The 13,279-nt window shown below is 47.1% G+C and overlaps 1 protein-coding gene and 1 long non-coding RNA gene across 3 annotated transcripts in view; one reads left to right on the forward strand and one right to left on the reverse strand.

Annotated features, from left to right (window-relative positions):
- Positions 1-3,022, reverse strand: part of LOC134969358 (uncharacterized) — a 36,015-nt gene extending 32,993 nt beyond the window's left edge. The window contains exon 1 of the long non-coding RNA XR_010189455.1: positions 2,936-3,022. This is a non-coding gene — a long non-coding RNA (uncharacterized LOC134969358). The remainder of the gene's footprint in view (positions 1-2,935) is intronic.
- The window catches only part of TSNAXIP1 (translin associated factor X interacting protein 1), a 485,291-nt gene that overhangs the window by 85,571 nt on the left and 386,441 nt on the right, over positions 1-13,279 (forward strand). The window lies entirely within an intron of this gene.

Genomic DNA, 13,279 nt, shown 5'->3' on the forward strand with positions numbered 1-13,279 from the left:
ACAACATTAATGTTTATACATTTAGTTCTCCTTTCATCCACGGACTTCTGGTCTGCATCCAACAGCTATGGGCTGAGGGGCAGAGACAAACATGATAAGAGGTGTAGAGACTCATAATGGCGGAGAGGGTAGAAACACACATTGTAAAGGGGCAGTCACAGATGGGATGAGGAGAGGCACAGATATGGGGAGGTGGCAGAGGCACAAATATGAGGAGGGAGTAGAGACACAGAAATGAGAAGGGGGCAGAGGCACAGATATGAGGGAGGCAGAGACATAGATATAGGGTGAGGTAGGGACACAGATGTAGGGTGGGGGCAGGTGCATAGATGGTATAAGACAGAGGCACAGTTATGGACTAGGGGCAGAAGAACATATGAGGCACAAATCATAAAAGGGGAAGTGGTAGAGACTATATAGGGGAAAGGGCAGAGGCACTGGTGGGAGGAGGGGGCAGAGGCACAGATATGGGAAGGGTGCAGAGACACAGGTATGGGGAAGGAGCAGAGGCACAGATATGGAAAGGGTGCAGAGACACAGGTATGGGGAAGGGGCAGAGGCACAGATATGGGGAGGATGCAGAGACACAGGTATGGGGAAGGGGCAGAGGCACAGATATGGGGAGGGTGTAGAGACACAGGTATGGGGAGGGGGCAGAGGCACAGATATGGGGAGGGTGCAGAGACACAGGTATGGGGAAGGGGCAGAGGCACAGATATGGGGAGGGTGCAGAGACACAGGTATGGGGAAGGGGCAAAGGCACAGATATGGGGAGGGTGCAGAGACACAGGTATGGGGATGGGGCAGAGATACAGATGGTATAAGGCTGAGGTACAGATATGGAGATGAGGAAGAGATATGAGGAGGGAGCTGAGGCACAAATGATAAAGGGGACAGTGGGACAGAGTGTATAGGAGAAAAGGGCACAGGCACATATGGAGAATGTTTAGGCACCTCTCTGTACCGCAGCTGCTGTCCCTCATTGCCTTCTGTATAGTGCACAGTACACATTATGCCCGGCCAGTGGGAGCAGGTTTGGAGAAGAGGATGAGAGATGCAGAGCTGGGTATGAGACAATTGCGGATTCAGGAAAGCTTATACAGTGACAGGCCTGCAGCAGCAAACACAAGATTTTTACCAGGGAGTGGGTGTTTCTATAGATATATATCTATTGTGGAATAAGGGCAGTTTGCCACAGACTGTTAAGGGAGAAGCTAATACTTTCTCTGGGAGTCTGCAGACTCATGCTGCAGACACTTCTCTGCACGCTGATCACAAGTTCACAGGTGGAGCACAGGGTATTATTGATTTTTGGCTTTAGGTAGTTAGTGCTTGGGAGGAAGCATAAATAGCGGATTTTATGTTGGGGTGGGGGCGACCGACGCTGAATTAGTTGGCCGGTTACTAGCGAGGTGACTTCAGTTTTTAGCCAGAAGCAAGGTCATGGGAGATTATGAATATTTTGTTGGTGTGATTGCTGGAAATATACCTGATTGTATCATACTGATATTCCTGAATAAACTGAAGCAATGTTGTTCGCCAAAACCTATGTCATCATCTATTACTGTGCTTGCCACAATATATGTATAAATAACAAAAAAACATAATTGGACTATTTGAACATAACGGTCCTGCTAATCTAAAAGTAACATGTCAAATGTCACCCTTATACTTGAATTTTGTTTGTGGAAACGGGTTTCAGTTTTGGGCTAGAATGGAGTCTAATGCTGATGACAGTACACTGGATGGCCTTAACTAGGTTCCATCCAAGAACTTTATTCATGGGTACTTTGTGAAACAGAGGATGCTTTGTGTGCAGGACGGTGCTTAGTGCAGGATGGAACAGGATTCTGTAGAATCAATGGACAGCAACTAGGCTTTGGGTAAGTGCTGAATGCTGTGGGAGCAGCAGAACTACAATACGACACTACACTACTGTCTAAGCTACACTCTGGACTGACACCAGTGATTCTGGATGCTGTGGATGCTGTGGATGCTGGAGTGTATCTGGGCTTGGACTGAACTGGACTGGATCCAGGTTTGAGCTAAATTGTACTGGAACTGTGCTTGAACTAAGCTGAACTGGATCTGGGCTTGAGCTAAACCAGACTGGATCCGAACTTGGACTGAACTGGATTGGAACTGGCCTGGGACTGAACCAGACTGGATTTGGGCTTGATCTGAACTGGACTGGATTTGGGCTTGGGCTTAACTGGACTGGATCTGGAGATACAGAATCTGAATGGAACTGACAATGCAGATCTGAACTATACTAGATACTGAGCGTAGCACTATGGAGATCAAGTATTACAGAACACAGTCAGAACTTTGTTAGACTTCACTCTGACTGGGTATAGCTGAGTCTGGAAAGAACTGTAATGATTGCAGGATACTGGTAGAAGGAGTCTGTGCTTCTGGGCACTGATATAATGGCTGAAAGTCAAAGGGCACATCGTGACTGACATCACAAACTGGGTGGGCAGCAACATGCGCCCAACCAGCTGCGTTGTCAATCACCACTGACTTGTGCAGCAAGTGCCCGTACACACAGCATGATGCACCAATATATCTGTAGTCATCGCCTGTGCTGCACAGCCAACACGATATATGTCTGTGAACAAAGTCGTTCACAGATATATTGCTGGTACACACTGGCCAACGTACCCACAATATATACCCAGCATTAGGCAAATTAAAGTAGCTGCTGATTAGAAAAAGGACAGCAGTAAGGTGTCAGAGTGTTAGCTTTTCAATGTTACAAGTGTAAAAGATGTGTGAAAAATGCTACATAAATAAAAACCAAACACATGGTGATATACGTGTTAAATATAAGCTGGTGATGCCCCAAAGTGGCCCAGCAGGAGTAATCCAAGGAAACCCATGCCCCAAATGTTCACCCCCTAACTGAATTGATATATAAGTATAAGGATCCTACCTGTAGCTTTTGTGCAGTTAGCATGTGCTAGGTCCCTATTTAAAAGCATCAGAGGCAGTGGGTGGAGTGCCAATCCTGAATGAAGGAGTCCCAAGCCTTCGGGCGTGTATACACACACACACACACACACACACACATACTATTGAATACATTGGGGGGAGGGGGGGGCTGGAATGCACACTCTAGCTACTTATAATGGGATGTGCTACCATGCAGGAGTTTATTACTACAACATAGGAACAAGAGAGCAGGTGAACCATACAACCATTAAAATTATAATAAAGCATAATAGCTCTCAGGGATGAGACTTGTTGCTCTGGCATTAGAGCCCATATATAGAAGTTGCAGGTATCTGATTGTTTGCTGGTGTCAGCTGTGGTAAGGACCACTCCAATTGGAGGATTGTAGTCAGCTGGCATGCTCCAAAATGGTGATGCCCATACATCCATTTACAAACAAGGACAAGCAAAAACCTGACCTGCGGGACAGGTAGCAAAAGTAAGTTCCATGGCAAATACTTAGAACATGAGGGTTGGAAGTAAGGATTGCCTTCTCTTATTTCCTAATTATATTAAGAGTAATTGTTTTAAGAAATATTGTACTAACCTCCCCTCTTGTAGCTTAACCCTTACTATCTGCTTCCACAGCCTAACCCTAATGCTTCAGCCCCTGCATAATTTACAAGGTGCAAATATGCATAGATGATATGCAAAAAAAAAACACTTTTTGTGTGCCTAGGTTTGTGCAAGGTGCATACATTTATAGAGTAAGATGATGGTGTTTTACATAAGCTGATGAAATTTGATGGACAGAAGAATTACATTGTCTATGGAATAGGAACACTTGTGCATCTAGTTTTTCGGAGCACAGTAAAAACAAGATTTCAATGGGAACACAAATGTCACATCTTCTGTAGTAACTTCTGACTTAATGGGTCCTAGGCACAGGCCAAGTCTACTAGTGTGGGAGGATTATTTTGATCATGTAAATCCTTGGTGGAGCTTTCTTTTCCTGATCAGTTTAAGCATTTCAGGAAAAAGTAAGTGATCTTCTAGAATTCAGTAATTGTGTGACCTTTAGAGCAGCAATCACTTCAATCAAGCATTTACATTAACTGTGATCAGACCTACACATTGGTTTGGAGGAATTTTGGCCAATTCCTCCTTCAACTGTTGGAGTTGTTGCTGGTAGGCTGTCTTGCATGAACAGTCCACTTAAAGTTCTGCCACAACATTTCTGTTGTTTGTAAACTGACTTTTGTGCAATAGCTGGCCATACACCAGACCAGCTTTCATCCAGCCAACCAACTCGTCTTACTACAATGGTGCTCCATCACCTAAACAACTTTTTCATCAGACTATCCAACCAGCCAACTTTTTCAACAGACTAACTTCTCTCTAACTTGTGACAGGGGTGTCACTAGCACTGGTGACACCCTTGCGGGTGAAAGACTACATACTGTAGGTATGCGCCACAAAAAAGGGGTGTGGCTTCATAGGAAGGTGGCTTGGCCTTGTGGCTCTGCCCTTATTTTCGTCACTTCAAGATGCTGGGCTGCCCCCAAAGACTGTATGTCTGCAGTGCCGGCTCTTACACTATGACAGGGGCCGAGTGTTGCATGTAATAGTACAGTACAGCACCTGACTCCTGTCACTAAACAGGAGTCGGCATTATGGTGTCACCCTTCAGCTGGTAATAATTTCACTGACTTATGATATCACAAAATTAGGTGGAGAGTGTGACTGGGTGATATACAAGGTACTTCACTATTTGTAGTTTATATGATTTGCAGTAAAGAAGATCATTATATTTGATGGATTATCAGCCTTGGTTTATAGAGATAACTAGATAATAATAAATTTTTGGATGAAACAGCAAATAACACTGACGCATATTGGCATACCATATTATCTTTCCCTAAATAAATACAACACCTAACAGTGTTAGCCATTATTATTTTTTTAAATATATGATGGCAACCTGGAGAGTTTCAGAATTAAGGGACTTGAGAAAGTCCAGCTAGGAATAAAAGGTGGCGCCTCAAAAAATTATCAAAATGGATATTCCTAATGAACAGTCCTGATCCAGAGGTCCTGAATGAGTATAATCAGTTTTCTTCCTTTCTTGAATAAAGTGGGATACCATCCGGATCAGATGTACAATATTTATCGTGGCGCTTTCCACATTCTGGGTATCGAATCAACAGTATATGAGCCTTCATTTTAATTCATACTGATCCCCTGAAGGGTTTGCGGTCAAGATGCCGGCTGTCGAGATCCCAGCAGTCAAAACACAGAGTTACACAAAATAATATCTGACTCGGGTATCCCTGGATATTAGGAGGGACTAGCAATTGGAACTGTATATCAATACAGATATACATAAAATACATGTTAATTCATGATCATTATTTTAAATTTATTTATAACTTCAAATTGGTCAAACATGTGTAACATATAGGGTTGTACTATGAAGACATGTCATGGGTATACATGTAATAAGATACATTTCTCTAGCATCCATAAGGGATATTGGGGAATCTAGTATGATGGGGTATTCACGGGGTCCAAAAGAGCTGGTGCACTTTAAATTTTCTTCACTGGGTGTGCTGGCTCCTCCCCTCTATGCCTCCTCCCACAGGCAGTTTAGAAAAAAGTGCCCTCAGGGAAGGATGCACATCTTTGAGTTCCAGAGAGTTTTTCTTCAATTTCTTTTTAATGTTTGTTATTTTCGGTATGCTGCTTGGGCAACAGCATACCTGCACCGTGGGAGTTACGAGGGGGGGGGCCTTATGAGGTGCAGAGCCGCTTCCCCGCTGCAGGACTACCGTCCTGAGGGGTTGTTGTTCAGTGGGGCACTGCACCTTGGCTGTCACAGCTGCAGCACGCCGCACACCCCTAACACTGCATGAAGGTGACATCTGTGGTGAGTACAAACTGGGGGCCCTGGTTCACGGTGTGGCTGAATGCAGGCGCAGTGTACGGGACCCTCCTGGGGTGTGTGTGTCCTGTGTGTATGTGTATGTTATTGTGCTTACTGTGAAACAGGGCCAGATTAAGCCTTGGGGGTGCCCGGGGCACTTTAGACAGGGGGGCCCCGGTGGAAGGGGGGCCTGTATATAAGATTGTACATTGCCCCCAACATGACCCATTCCAGTTGGGACAAAATGCTCTCTACCTGGATTTTTTTCTTAATATATGATTGATGACACCTGTATTGAACTATTTAATAAGAAAGGTTTTACAATACAAGTGAAAGCAATCATAACTTAAGAGGGAAGTTCAGGCAGACAGCATTTTGACCCTCCTGGAATGGGTCATGTTGGGATATATGGCTTGTGTATAATAAATTTAGCCAAATGGTGTATATTAGATTTAAACTAAACACCTAATTGAAAGACAACTATTTTATAAAATGTTCTTATAGTGGAACGAAGAAATCTTAAACAACCTTAAAATACACACAAAAATAAACTCTAGAATTTATCTTGTCACATGCAAAAATAGCAGCAGCCTCTGTACTACTTACACACTGGGACAGGACTGAGGAGGACTGTGTGTGTGTGACACCCAGTTGTGGAAAGAGCTGTAAGCGACACAGGGATCCCACAATGTGTCAATTACAGCTCTCTCCACCCTCTTATCTCTCCTCTGGTCGGGAAGCTCCGTCGATAGTTCATGAAATCTGATACTCCTGTGTCTCTGCCTGCACTGCATATTGTCCTGCTTGCATTCTGGCTGTCTGGTTCTACTGCTACATAAGAGGGAAAGCTAGTGATGTCAGTGTGCTCTGCCCAGGGGGCCCCCTGACAGAGGGGGGCCGGGTACAGTGTGCCCTGCATCCCCCCCCCCCCCCCATAAATCTGGCTGTGCTGTGAAACATGGGTAAACACAAGCTATGCAGTGTATGCCACACCAGATTCTCTCTCCATTATCATCTGATTCTGTTTCATGTGAAAAATGCAGCCAATCTTCACAAATCAGTGAAGGGGCTGGGGAAGAGGGTCCAGAGCCCCACTGGCTAGGGTCTCTTAAAACTATGATGTCTGATATGTCATCCCAGCTCACTACTAATGTACAGAAAATTCAGCTACTACAACAGTCTGTTGCAGATTTAGCTGCTAGGGCAGATGTTGCACAGCCCCCCTCCTCTCATGCAGGACCACAAAAAGGTGGTTTGCCTGCTCTACTATCAGACACAGATGAGGATATACAGGAGGATGGAGATGACTTGGACCCAGTTAGTGGGGATCCCGATCTGCACAGGGTATTGAACCCCTGATTCTGGCTATAAGGGACGTGTTAAAGCTCCCTCTAGAGGACACTGCATCACAGCAGTCGTTTTTCTTTACACAATACAAGCCTAATGTCACTTTCCCTGATTCTGCAGAGTAGATGACCTATTCAAGCTGGTCTGGAAAACTCCAGACAAAAAATTCCAAGTGTCCAAAAAGTTTTTGCGCACTTTACCATTTGCTCCTGAAGGTAGGAAATTTTGGGAGGAACCCCCAGGGGTTGATGTATCAGTCTCTCATCTGTCCAAAAAGGCTGTGCTGCCTGCCCCGGGCTCTTTCACCATAAAGGATCCCGAGTATAGGAAAATAGAGACTACACTTAAATCTATTTACATGGCAGCAGGCGTATCGCAAAGGCCGGTCATTGCGGGTTGCTGGATAACCCATGCCATTCATTCATAGGCCACTCAAATTCAGGGGGGCCTATCCGGGGATAGGCCCCTGGCCACTATTGTGACCCTCCTAAAACACATGCAGGACACTGCATGTGTCCTCTGTGATTCGCTCAAGGAGATGGGGAACATTAATGCTAGGACTTCTGCCATGGCAGTGTCGGCGCGCAGGGTCTTGTGGTTGCGTCAGTGGATAGCGGATGCGGAATCCAACCGTAGTGTGGAATACCTCCCCTTTTCTGGGGAATGGCTCTTTGGGGTTGAATTGGATATCTGGATTTCCAAAGTTACAGCTGGGAAAACCACGTTTCTCCCCTCCGGCGCCCCGCCAGCGAGACGTTCCTACCTGGGGCCGTCTGTATAGTCCTTTCGGTCTCACAGATTTCAGTCTAAGGCCAGAGGTGCCTCCAATGCGACTACAGGCACCAGAGGTAAGTCAAGAAAACCTGCAAGTACCAGCTCTCAGGAACAGGCCACCAGTTCTGCTTCCGCTAAGGCCTCAGTATGGCGGAGCCCATCCACCCCGAGGGGATCTCGAGGTGAGAGCTCGACTGCGTCACTTCAGCCGAGTCTGGGAGGCTTCCTGCCAGGATACGTGGGTCAGGGATCTCGTTTTTCAAGGCTACAAGCTGAAGTTCGACAGTACTCCTCCCGAATGATTTTTCATATCAAGCTTACCAGCTTTTGAGGATATGCAGGTTACGTTGCAACAGGCCATTCTAAAATTGGTCCAGTCCTGCGTCATTGTTCCAGTACCAATACCGCAACGCGGCAAGGGTTTTTACTCCAGTCTGTTTGTGGTACCGAAACCGGACGGTTTGGTAAGACCCATTCTGAATCTAAAGTTCTTGAATCCTTTGTTGAAGGTGTTCAAGTTAAAAATGGAATCATTGCAAGCAGTGATTGCGGACCCGGAAGAACAGGAATTCATGTTCACCTTGGATATCAAGGATGCCTACCTCCAGAATTCTGATTTGGCCGCCTCATCAGGCGTACCTGCGGTTTGCCCTGCTGCACAATCATTACCAATTCCAGGCACTGCCCTTCGGCCTGTCCACAGCTCTGAGGGTATTCACAAGGGTAATGGCAGAGATGATGTTCCAGCTCCGGGTCCAGGGAGTCAATATTGTCCCTTACCTGGACGACCTTCTGATCAAAGCAAGATCAAGGGAGCTTTTGTTGCTCCATATCGACTGCACTATCCAACTTCTGTCACTCCATGGGTGGATCCTCAACTTACAAAAGTCCCACCTTGAACCAACTCAGCGGCTCTTGTTCCTGGGGATGTTGCTGGATACTGTGGCCCAGAAGGTGCGAGAACACTTCAGGAGATGGTTCGCATGGCACTCGAACCTGCTCGAGTGTCCATCCATCTTTGCATAAGATTGTTGGGAAAGATGGTCGCCTGCTACGAGGCGAACCAATATGGAAGGTTCCATGCCAGAACTTTTCAGATGGATCTCTTGAGCAAATGGTTCGGATCACATCTTCAGATGCACCAGATGATACAGCTGTCGCCTCAGGCCAGGATTTCCCTCCTGTGGTGGCTGCAGTCCTCTAATCTACTGGAGGGCTGGAGTTTCGGGATTCAGGATTGGACTGTCCTCATGACGGATGCGAGTCTACGAGGATGGGGAGCTGTCACCCGCAGTTCCAGGGCAGGTGGTCAGCCCACGAAAGCCTCCTTCCGATCAACATTCTGGAACTTCGGCTGATCTACAATGCTCTACTTCAGGCCTCTCCACTGCTCAGCGATCACACGATCCAAGTACAGTCGGACAACGCCACAGCAGTGGCATACATCAATCGACAAGGAGGGACAAAAAGCAGAGCCTGCATGTGAGAGGTGTCAAAGATACTCCTCTGGGCGGAAAGACATGCAAAAGCAATGTCAGCAATCTTCATTCCGGGTGTGGACAACTGGGAAGTGTACTTCCTGAGTCGTCACGATCTCCACCCGGGGAAGTGGGGACTCCACCATCAGGCGTTCCAACAGATCGTACAATGGTAGGGCTGCCCAGAAATATACATGATGGCTTCTCAACTCAACAAGAAGCTTCAATGGTATTGCTCACGAACCAGGGACCCTCAGGCGAGGGCAGTGGAAGCACTGACGTCGCCTTGGCCTTACCGGCTGTTCTACCTGTTTCCTCCAATTCCGTTGCTCCCAAGGGTACTCAAGCGAATCAGGAATCAAGGAGTCCAGGCAATTCTGATTGCCCCGGATTGGCCGCAGAGGGCATGGTACGCGGATCTTCTGGACATGTCCGTCGAAGACCCTTAGCCTCTACCACTAAGAAGAGATCTTCATCAAGGACCGTTCATCTACCCGGACTTACAGCGACTTTGTTTGACTGCATGGAGGTTGAGCGGAACATCCTAGTTCACAAGGGTCTTTCCAAAAAGGTTATTGCTACCATGGTTCAGGCCAGGAAACCTGTGACGTCAAAACACTATCATCATATCTGGAGGAGATATGTTTCTTGGTGCGAGGAACGCACGTATCCGCCTGCAGAGTTCCACTTAGGACATTTGTTATGTTTCCTGCAGGTTGGTGTGGATAAGGGCTTGTGTCTGGGTTCCATTAAGGTCCAGATTTCAACTCTTTCCATTTTCTTTCAGAAGAAATAGGCAGTATTGCCAGAAGTGCAGACCTTCTTGCAAGGGGTACTGTCACAATCCGAGTAATTAGTCACCACTTCTTACCTTCTAAGTGCCTCCTGAGACTGGCCCAGTGCTCCAAGCCTGGATTCCACCTGCGCTGTCTGCATGCAGCGCGTTGTACAACATCGCCTCAGTCTCCCGTCAGTGATCCCGGCAGCGCTGTCATGGCAACTACACAGCAAGTTCCTCCTGTCATCGTGATTGGCATCTCCTGCCTCCGCGGCCTCCGCCGCCATTACTACAGATTCCCACATGTTAAGTTCAAACAGACTTTCACTCCAGAATCAAACATGAGCGCAACCATGTTTGGATTCATCACATGATACCTTACAGCCTATCTGCTGCACTCTGGACTCTGCCTAATTGTGCAGACAATACCTGCTTCTCAGCTGGTATAAATATCCAAGGCTGCCTAATCGTGAGTGCTTTGGTTGTCTATCCTAGTGATGCATATCTTTCCTGTTTGTGGATGTTCCAGCTTGTGCTTCCAGGTAGTCCAGCTCCTGTGACCTTGCTCCACTTAAAGAGACCCCGCACCAGTTTCAATCCTGCGGTGCTGCCTGACTCCTGCAGTGTTCCTACATTGCTTCCTATTATCTGCATCGGCTTTCATCTTTCAGCGTTGTTCCAGTATCGCTTCCAGCGGTGTTCCAGTATCACTCCCAGCTCTCAATGCTTACCAACATCGCTTACCATGATCTACAGTGACTTCATCACCGGCATCCAGCTTCCAGCGTTGTTCCAGTCTCGCTTCCAGCTTCCAGCCATGTTCCTGAGTCACTTCCAGCTCTCAGCAGTGTCCTGTATCACATCTAGGAACTGTACTGTTGTCTAATTTGCACAAGTTACTGTTGAAGTAATCAGAACTGCCAAGGTGTCTAAACTGTGTGTTCAATAAACAGACTTTGTTTTATATACTCCGTTGTTGTGGTCACGCCTTTGGGCAAACGGTGCTTAACCTCCTGCATGTCCAAGAACCCTATTCAACATCTACGGTTCACATACACATCAGCCCTTACGTCTGAGGCTTCCCTAGGTCAGCCTCATCCCTCAGTTGTGACAGTAAGCACTGACCTAATGAATCTGGTCGGAGACCAGGCCCAAGCGACCAGCCCGGTGCAACAACTTGCAGCCCGCTTAGAACACCAAGAGGCTGCACAGGGTCAAGTGATTCACTGTCTCCAAGACCTCTCCTCCTGGCTGGATGGAATTTTAGCAACCCTACATTGTTTAGGGGCGTCCAGTGTACTGACTGCAGTACCGCAGGTGGTAACCCCACCCACCATTCCCATCTCTGTCTTCATTTGCCGACACCAGCCAAGTCCGATGGTTCCCCTACAGCCTATCTGGGTTTCCTGAATCAGTGTGAAATACACTTTGAGTTACAGCCTGGCAGTTTCCCAACTGACCGCACCAAAGTTGCCTACATCATCTCCCTCCTCAGTGGCTCCGCCCTGGATTGGGCATCACCTTTGTGGGAGAAGTCCGATGCCCTGCGCTCCTCATATGCAGACCTCATGGCAACCTTCAGATGCATCTTCGATGAGCCAGGATGTGTGTCATCTGCCTCCACTGATCTTCTTCGGCTGCGTCAGGGGACATGGACAGTCGGTCAATATCTGGTACAATTCCAGATTCTAGCATCAGAACTCTCCTGGAATGACAATGCTCTCTATACAGCTTTCTGGCATGGGTTATCTGGATGGATTAAGGATGGGCTAGGTACCAGAGACTTACCTCCAAAATTAGATGAGCTCATATCCCTCTGCACAAAAGTTGATCTCCGATTCCGCAAAAGGGCGGCTGAGCGAGGAAGGTCCACGCTTCCTAAGACCTCTGCGTTAATCCTCCTCATCAGCCATCTCCGCCCAAAGATGAGCCCATGCAGATCAACCGCTCGCATCTGTCCTGTCGCCTGCAGAGCGTAGATGACATCTATCTGAACACCTGTGTCTATATTGTGCTGTTCCATCCCATGCCATCAACGCTTGCCCAAAGCATTAGGGAAACTCCAAATCCTAGCCAGTCAAGGAGAGGGCCAGCTAGGAGTAATGAACTCTTCTCCATCTTCCTGTGATTGCAATCTTCCTGTATCTCTTCAAGTGTCTCAGTGCTTCAGGAATCTCATCGCTCTTCTGGATTCTGGAGCAGCTGGGAACTTTGTTACCGCAGAATTTGTTAAACGGTGGTCCCTACCCACCGAGAGACTCTCGTCTTCTGTTTGCCTGACTGCTGTGGACAGCAGCAGAATCTTGCGGTTATCAACTACAAGACCCTGCCTATCCGTCTGAAGATAGGAGCTCTTCACTCCGAGTTGATATCCTTCCTAATTATTTCCAAAGCTACACATCCTGTAGTCCTAGGCCTTCCATGGCTTTGTCTCCATAATCCGCAGATTGATTGGAAGACTACACACATCCTGGCATGGAGTCCTTCCTGTTCCGAGACCTGTATCCAAAAAGTACTTCCAGCTCATACTTCTACTTCCAAGTCTCCAGATGTTCTGCATCCAAAATACCAAAAATTCACTGATGTCTTCAGCATGTCCTCCGCAGATAGTCTTCCTCCTCATAGAGAGTGGGACTGTCCTATCAATCTCATTCCAGGGAAGACTCCTCCTCGGGGACGCACCTATCCTCTGTCACTACCAGAAACCCACGCCATGGAGGAATACATTAAAGAAAACCTAGCCAAAGGTTTCATCCAGCCTTCCTCTTCTCTAGCTGGCGCAGGCTTCTTCTTTGTGAAAAAGAAAGACGGTGGTCTGCAACCATGTATTAATTATCGTGGGCTTAACGACAACACGGCATCCTTTGCCTCTTATCACCAAGCTATTTGATCATGTCAGTGGAGCCACCATCTTTTCCAAGTTAGACCTGAGGGGTGCATACAATCTCATCAATATCCAAAAGGGTGACAAGTGGAAGACCGCGTTTAACACCCGTAACGGACATTATGAGTACTTCGTCATGCCTTTCGGTCTCAGCAATGCTC

Source organism: Pseudophryne corroboree, chromosome 11 (assembly GCF_028390025.1).
Source record: "Pseudophryne corroboree isolate aPseCor3 chromosome 11, aPseCor3.hap2, whole genome shotgun sequence".
NCBI lineage: Eukaryota > Metazoa > Chordata > Amphibia > Anura > Myobatrachidae > Pseudophryne > Pseudophryne corroboree.